Source organism: Adiantum capillus-veneris, chromosome 29, assembly GCF_014529385.1.
Source record: "Adiantum capillus-veneris isolate H3 chromosome 29, ASM1452938v2, whole genome shotgun sequence".
NCBI classification, from domain to species: Eukaryota; Viridiplantae; Streptophyta; class Polypodiopsida; order Polypodiales; family Pteridaceae; genus Adiantum; species Adiantum capillus-veneris.
In genome coordinates, this window is record NC_140959.1 from 10,850,744 (window position 1) to 10,860,091 (window position 9,348).

A 9,348-nucleotide genomic window follows, 5' to 3' on the forward strand; every position below is an offset into this window, starting at 1 on the left:
AGATAAGCCACAAGCTAAGCAAAAGATGCATAAGAGCACGCAGATTGGGTACACACTCCAGTAACTTAAGGAACGTTCCTCAGCCCAGCATGCTCTCTTTCTTCTTTCTCTCGAAGAATAATGAAAACTTTATAAGAAGCTTTTGATACATGTTTTACTCGTGAGTCAGCCTAAGCCAAGGTGCTCTGACTCTCAGCTAGAAAGTGGCCAAGACGTCACCCAAATTAGTCTTCATCGGCTCATCGATTGAACACTAATTTGTTATTGGCATAAGGGCTATGAGCCCCAAAGGCTAAGAGCCATTGTCAGACCTAGGGTAGGACCCAAATGTTGGCAGTTCCTAGTGATTGTTCTCCAACTTGAACAAATCTACCCAGTGGAGTCCCCATCGATGTTAATGACCAAGCACAAGTCTTGCCATTACACATGTTTTGGGTGTTCTATTGGCACTACATGTTTTTTAGTGCCAAAAGCGAGTTGAGTTTTTGATACTCTTAAACTCACATCAGCTGATCTATGCCATGGAGTCTAGAGACAGCAAACAGTTGAAACATCATGGTTGTTCATAAGAGCTAGGCCTCTCACTTGTGTGGATCTCTTGCTCTCTCTCTCTCTCTCTCTCTCTCTCTCTCTCTCTCTCTCTCTCTCTCTCTCTCTCTCTCTCTCTCTCTCTCTCTCTCTAGCACTACGAGTGTCTATGGAAGCACAATTTTGGGGTAAGACCCAGCGGGTGATTATTAAATCACCCCATAGGCATTGAGGATCATAGGTTGATCTATTCCAGTTATACTTTCACGGAAAGAAGTTCGCAATCTACCACGGGGTAGTGGACAAATTCAACTTTTCAAGTTGATTCCAATCATTTTGTACACGATCGACTATGTTGGTTACCGTTCCCTACTAGTTGAGTAGTTTCTCTCAAGCGTCTTGCAAGGGGTTTGACTACGTAGACTCTACCTAATGGGTTTGGATTGCAAAGGCAACACCCAGTGTTACAAGTTTCAATTTCTTTGTCTTTGTCAAGAGGATGTTTAAGCTAGAAGTCTTTCATCCAGCTTTCTCTTTAGCCACGTGACAAGGTCATGTACGAGCATAGCCTTTTTGAGAAAGTGTTGTCACTTTCTCTCTTCACTGTTCATCTGAATACCATCATAGGTTTGATTCTTGTTGAAACAGTTACAGAACTACATGGTAGGGTTCTGTCTGGCACATGTTGTCACATGGGATACAACATGGTCTAGGAACTCACGGAGTTCGGTTTAGCCAGTGTGAAGCAAGTCTATGCGGGTCCCTCTCACTCACATCGCAGAATGCACACAAGTACATCTCGTACTTGATGGATGTCAGTTTTCCTGACATTCTCATTGGAGACATATTCCACATGTGGAGAATATGAGTCTCTGGGACTGACGATGGCACCTAATTCCTAATGATGTGTCGCAACGACGTCCCTAGGTGCTAGTCGCATCCGTTTGTTAGACCATTTGGAGAAAACATTATCAGGAACACTATCAGTGGCCAAAAATTGGTACTAAGTATAGACTTGTTGAGATTACAAGTGCTATGAAACAACCAAGTAACGGATGGTCGTTTCTACGTATAGGCAAGTATGTTATGTTAATGAGAATGTCTCATGGTTGGTACCTAAGTGTGACTACGTTTCACATGCTATTATGACCCAACTTATGTTGCACGGCTTTCACGTCGGTACCGTGGAAAGTCTAGTCATGAAATTACGGTATGAATTTGTTTGTGTTAAATGCATGCACACTAGGTGTTATGGGCCCTAGTGTTTAACACATATTTCTTCGGAGCAGCATGCAACTTCATGGAATTTATTGTTTTTGCAAGTGTTTGCACTTCAAGTGCAACCTCTCTAGCAGATTTAGTATGAGTTCACACCCGGCCATATACGATAATGGTTTAGTATGGGTGTCTGGGGATTGGATGATCTAAACTCTATGACTTTACTTTGATCAAATTCACATCAAGTATCCGACTTGAACCTCACTTGGCTAGTCATTGGTGATCATCAGTCACGAAGACTGTCTTTAATTGATTGGGGAAAGCACCTCACTCTTATTCTCTGATATTCATCCCGCGTTGGATGGACAGTTTACAAGCATGCTATCTGGTACTAAATGATATGCTAAGCGCATATGTTAGTAAATCATGCTAAAGGATATGTTAAGTGCATACGTTAGCACAAAGCGACACAATTGGATCGGTTACCTTTCTGGTTTGAAATTTGCTTCATACAATGAAAGGCATGTTGCGACTAGTTTTAGTCTCTACCTGTTATTCTCCAGTTCTCAACCTTTATCATCAGTTTTGATGAGGTTGGCTAATGGCAAGACACAACAGCAAGTCAAGGACTCGGTTGCCGTTGATGAGTATGTCAGCATATTACTTTCATGGAAAGTTGAGCAAAGGTTTTATTGCACGTTCCAGTATCTTCAGAAAGTCTAAAACCTGGGTTTGTATTTACACACCTCTTAGTTGTGATAACTCGTTTAGCATTCTCAAGTGAGTTCTACATGGAGTCTTCACGCTATGTTGGTTATGAGTCGGTTAACCAAGACGGTTGCACAGGGATGACAATGTGGGAAATCAAGATGTTATTCTTGATTTCATTGAACCTCCTACTAAATAGGGTTCCGCTCTAACGAACCGTTTGATCCATGAGGGATGCCACGTTGGAAAACATTAGTGTTCTTATGAAGATACCATAAATTATGTTTTCGAGGATGAAAACGCTTCTCCAAGGGGGAAGTAATGTCAGGCCAATGGTAGGACCGGGCAGTATGCCAAGGGCCAGGGACTGAATGGCTCAGTACGGCTAGGAGCCGAGGGCCATGCATGAGTTAAGGGGACCACCTACTTGCAAGGGCCAAGGGCTATAAGTAGGGAGGTTGGGAGGAGAACCACATGCCAGTCTACCCTTTGGTCTTTCATGCTTGCTTAGGCAACGCAAGAGAAAGCAGCAGTTTGTGCCTTTATTTTTGAGGTGAATTGATCTTGATTCCACTTCAAAAACATTTTCCAAAAATTGTAACACTTACTTAATGTCATACCTAATGGCCTCAAAAAAATAAAATGCTACTCCAAATGGCTAAAAAAAAAAGGCTTCAAAGTTTCCCGTATCGGTCTCTGTTCGTGGACCTGCAATGGCACTCATAGCCTCTGCTCGAGACGTGCAATGGTGCTTACAGCTTTTGCACACGACCAAAGCCTTGCTCCCATGGACAATGGTTGTGAGTCCTAAGGCTATGGCCTTCCAGCCTAGAATATCTACTAAATGGCTCTCCTCTAACCACAATTTGCTTATCGCACTCATAACATCTACCCCAACTTTTGATTTAGTATCACTGGCCATTTTCCCATGCAAGACACTCATTATCCTACATGGAAAATCGCTTAGACCATGCATCAGTACTCTCTCACCTTCCCAACTTTTGTGTCAAAACACACCTTCTCCTACATCCATCAGTCTACTACTAGCACAACACTCTCACTGTGGCTCACATATGTGAGGCCTTGGTCTTTGAAACCTATCTCTCCTCCCAGTGTCTTGCCTTCTTTATAGGTAACCCCCAAGCTACGATTTCGAACTAGTCCCTTGGTCTAACATTACTTCCCCCTTGGAGAAGTGTTTTCATCCTCAAAATTCAAAGTGGAAAATTTCTTCTTAAGAACATTAATGTTTTCCCAAGTGGCGCCTTTCTCAAGTTTATCTTTCCACTTGTGTTGGGAGTAGAAGGGGAGAAGGGTTGCTTCACAATTCCAATTTGCTTGCACACTTACCTGTCAACCTCTCACCATCTCTCCCAAATCCCAAGTACACACACCTAGACTATGACACCACACATGTGCGCGCGCACGTGCACACACACACACACACACACACACACACACACACACACACACAAAGCATAGACTTGATAATGAAGGGGAGAGTGGTTGCTTCACAATTCCAATTGGCTTGCACACTTACCTGTCAACCTCTCACCATCTCTCCCAAATCTGAAGTACACATGCCTAGACTATGAAACCACACACACACACACACAAAGCATAGACTTAATAATAAAAGGTTTTAAGGAGAAGCTGATGTAGACAAGATCAGAGAGTACACAACATAGCATAACATAGAGAGAGAGAGAGAGAGAGAGAGAGAGAGAGAGAGAGAGAAAATCAATGGCCTAAAGATTGTAGCCCCAAACTCCACGGCACCTTTTGTGGAGTTTGGTATTTAATATTTGTTATTACTTATTGGTGCCTAAAATTGGAGGCTCTTGTTTTACACTTAGTTCCATTTAGTTTATGAATGGACCATATCACTTATTGCGTGACCCACTTATGGTGAGTTCTCACTATACTATTTACAAAGCAGCCATAGTGTTTTATTGATAAAAGATCTAAAACATTGTGCAAATGTAGAATGGCTGAGATTAATTTATTGCCGATGCCTTCTCGTCAACTCCCAGAATTCCAATATACACATCGTCAACTCATCATTAGTAAAAATAGGAAGACAACACATTAATAAACCATTAGATGCCAACTATCCCAATTGTAGTTAACCACATACAACAGGAGGGTGCTATCCCTCCCTCTAGGGATAGAAATTGTCCTCAGTTTCTCAATACAGAATCAAATGGAACATGAGTGATGAAATGTGTGGAGAAGATCTAGGAAGTTTCGAAAAAAAATTCAAGCATCCATTTAGCATCTTCTCTAGGGTGGCCCTTAAAAGTCAAAGGATAACGGTTATAAACCATGCCAGAGCGTATAGTGGTGGTCTCATGATCAACTATTTGGTCAGGGATGAGTTTCTATTCTTGATCTACAAGTGAAGGTGGTTCCTCATATATATGATGTGTAGATAAGGGTCCTTGAAAGGGTTGTAAACTAATGTAATATGTATTGTAATTGTGCCAATGTGAAGGTAATTCTAAGCAAAATGAAAAATCATTTATCACAGTTAAAATTTTGAATGGACCATAAAAACGAGGAGCAAGCTTGAAAAAAACGTTTGTATCAACACTTTTAATTCTTCTCGTTTTTATTCAAAGCATAACATAATCTCCTTCTTTAAATTCATGTGCTTTGCTATGCTTATTAGCATGCTTAGTGTACAGTTCTTGTGAATGCTTAATGGAAGACTGTACACTTTCATAAATATCACAAAAATTTGCAGTGAAAGTAACAGTAGCAAGCACAATGTTAGAAACTCTTGAAGTAGGAGTAGGAAGAGAATGAACATACACAATCTCAAATGGAGACTTAAATGTAGCGGAGTGAATGGTGTTGTTATAAGTAAACTGTAAAATATGCAAGTAATCATCCCATTTCTTGGATTGAGAAGACACATAAGCTTTCAATAAATTAGTGATAGTGCAATTAGTGACTTCTATTTGACCATTAGGATGGAATGCAAAAGTGAAGTCAAGTGTAGTACCAAGGTTTTCAGAAACTTGTAATCCAAAAATCATTACAAAATTTGGAATCTCTGAGATATTCATGGTGTGAAGAGTCTTGAGAAGTTTTGGTTTGAGCAAAAAGTTGGTTTACAAACATTAGAGAGGTTTTTCCTTGCTTTCAAATTGCTCGTTTCGCTTGAGTGTATCAATATCATGCAAAGGTGCGACTATAACTATACATGTTTGAGAAAATTCACCAATGAAAACTTCAACAGTGACTTGAGTTTTACAGTTAAAACGTTGATTATTAGAAATACTTTTCACTTTATGAAGTGAAGAGAGTCGTGAAAGAGATAGTTGTTGTGCCAATCGTGTAGAGATGAAGTCATCGCTACTACCATCATCTAAAATAATTGTGATATCTTCACCTTTAACTGTGTCTTTCACTTTGAGAAGAGTGTGTGGAGATATAGGAATACCTGAAGAAGGATCATCATTGCCATCATACTCAGGATCATAGCCCTCACCATAATTGACCTCAACTTCATTATCGTCGAGATTAGCATCTTTGATAAGTTTAATTTGTGCACCGTTTGGGCGGTTTTTGTTGAATGGTCTCTGGTTGTGGTTGAGTGTGACTACATTAGATTGACCATTCGAATGACCGTCGCTCTTAGCAATGTTGTTTGGACACTTATCTGCATAATGATCAAATTGAAAGCATTTGTAACATTTCACCTTTTTATTACCATTGGAAGATTTATTAGGATGTTGATTGGATTCTGGGTGGCCCTATGCTGCGTGTGGTTGTTGTAAGTACGACTTTGGTTTTTGTTCATGTCAAAGTTAGGAGAGGAAGGAATTTTTTTGTTATGGTTAGTGTTAGTAGATTAATTAGCGTGAAGTTGATGTCCGCCTTTCTTTTCCTTTGCATTGAGTGCTAAATTGATGGCCTTTGATAGTGAATTTGGCTCAAACATGTCCACTTCAACACCACCCAGATATATACTTACGCTTTAGTTCCATGCGACTGACATTTTTGATAGCTTGAAGCTAAATGAGGTAATTTAAAAAACAATTAGTGTAAGCCTGTACATCTTCACTTCTACCTTGGCAAACTAAGTCCCATTGGCAACATGCTTTAGCTTTGTATTCTATGGGTAGGAAATGGGATAAATTAACTTTTTGAATGCATGCCAGATGCGAGGTCTTCTACCATGCTGTTTGGTGGCATTCCACCATAGTGCAGCGCCACTTGTAAGGTGATTTGATGCACACTTAACCATCTCACATTTGGGGTAGTCTTCATCATGGAAGTAGTCGTTCAGTTGACTAACCCATGCAAGTACTGTGTTGGCATCTTTAGTGCCATCAAAATCTTTAAACATAAAAGCTTTTTTGCTAATTTTATTTTTCTTTGAAGCAAATGCAGATTTGGTGCGGGTAGTGTACAACAACTTATCTTCTAGTTCTTGATTTTTCATGCGTTCATATGCAAGAGATTGATGCAAGTTTGCAAGCTATTTAGCAACAATGGGTGGCTGTGGAAGATGGGCCATGATGGCGTGCTTCTCTCTCTCTCTCTCTCTCCCTCTCTATCTCTCTCTGGAAAAGAGAGAAGACATCACATGTGAGTTGTGGCCTTGGCACTTTGGGTTGGGAGGCACACACAAATTTTTGGGCTTGTGATGGAGAGCAAGCCCCCCATCCCCCCTTCTCTGTGTGTGTGTGTGTGTGTGTGTGTGTGTGTGTGTGTGTGTGTGTGTTGTATGCAGAGTGTTAGGGTAAACCTAGCTTCACCTACACGAACCTACTCTATCTATCTGGTCCTATGATATATGAGGCATATATGCCACCATATGACCATGACCTCTCACCCATGTGAAGAGTGAACCAACTAGTCAACCCACATTGAATGCTAGTCAAGTGAACACATCATTGCCTACATGAGTAGATTCCCATCTTCAAATGCTATATCAGCACGCTCAATGTACTCAATTGATCATCAAGAAGTCTAGCATATTTACACTTTGCATTAAGCTTGCATCTAAGTGTTGTCTCATCTAATAGGATTAGGTTATGCCAACCATGAATGCCACTAACCTTTATCCACCATGAGCTAACCCTAATCCTCACACAGAGGAGGCGTTGAGTTTAGCGAGGAGCCTCTCCCTCTCTTTATCTCTAGTATGCACAGAGGAAGTCTTCAATGCAGCAACAAGGAGCTTCTCTGTTTGTGTGTGTGCGTGCACGCATGTCGTGCAACGTGCTGGAGATGCAACGACAAGAGTAGAAGAGGGACGACAAGGGAGTGGTTTTCAATTTATTTTTATTTTTTGGGAAAAGTTATATTTAGGTCATGATCTGTCTTTCTCTCTCTCTTTCTAGGATTAAGAATATCTCTCTCTCTCTCTCTCTCTCACGCGGGAGCGAGTCTCTGAGTCTCCCCTTCTCTCATTTTCTTGCTCTTTCTCTAGTTTTGTTTATGCTCATGCACATGCCATAGCTTGTTCCCACCTATGCCATCGGCCATGTTGCATCCTTATTTACAACCACCAACTCTGCTACAGGTAGGTGTGTACGTTGTTGGCAAGCAGGGCAACATGTGGCTTGAGGTTTGTAGAGGCTGCAAGGCAGGTGGATGAAGAGAACTAGGGTTGATGGCAGCGAAAGTAGTAGGAGCGGAGGTCAAGATTCCATTCAAGTGGGAAGTGGAGGACTCTACGATATTCAAGGCAAAGGTAGTCCGCAACACCGAGAGAGCTAGGCAGTAGGTTCTTAATAGGCAGCTATTAGCTCTATGCAGATGGATCACTACTAGCTCTTATCTCTCAAGGGTTGATTGCCCTCCATCTTTTGCTCTCTTCTCTAGCATTCAAGTGGAGTATCTCTCTGTTCTCTCTTGGGTTGTTGCCCCAATTCATACGGGCAAGAAATGAGGCAGAGCATCGATAGCTATGATCTAGGTGTGCCATGAGTGTATAAGCATGTTTGGTTGCAATATAGGTCATGTACTTCTCTCTCTACATAGATTGCTTAAGCTCTTCTCTCTCCATTTTCTCTCTCTCTCTCTCTCTCTCTCACACACAGTATCGATTGCTACAAGTACACCTACAACAATGTCATCCAAATGGAGATTTCTATTGTAGCACATCTCATGTGGCATGAAATGTTGGCAGCTTTTGAAACTTTGATAGTTGTGCTTCTCAATCAAAGGGTTGCATTCTTTATTGCAAACGATGCTTTGATTAGGAGGCATTATGTTTCATAATTGGAGCTGTCTTTTGGAGGTGTCTTTTGCAAATGTGTTTTCCCAGATTGGGGATCGTTTTGTGAATTTCTATGTTTTTACAATGGTATGGTACTCTAGATATATTTTCCTATTTCTCTCTTGTAATGCCTATGTGGATTGAATATGGATGCTCTCTATCTCTAGATCAGTTGTATACTCTTTCACAACCATGTCATTGAAATACTTACTTTAGAGCTTACATACAGGTTGTTTACTACTGTTGCTAACTTGATTGAAGTGTTGAGGTTGGACTCTCTGATCAATAGAGGGGACGGATTCACATCTCTCTTGTTATCTATGTGCCTCTACTTGCTTCTTCTACTTCCTGTAGATGGAGTAGGTAGAACATATGCATGCCAATACTTGAGCCTCGTCTACTAGCAGTTTGATGAGATATGTTAGAGCATGGGCCATCCCATCTCTACATTCTCTCCTCCCTCTTCTTTGGCTTACTCATGCTAGCTAGGTTTATCTCGTCGTCACATTTGTCTAGACAAGGTGTGGCTAATCTAGAGCCACCATTGGATGCAATGTCCTCCATGGATAGAGATTCCGTGTCTTCAATTGTTGCTTAGTACCAAACATTTCAAAAAATAAGGTTAGTTTCAAAAATTCCAATACCTAATTGCCTTT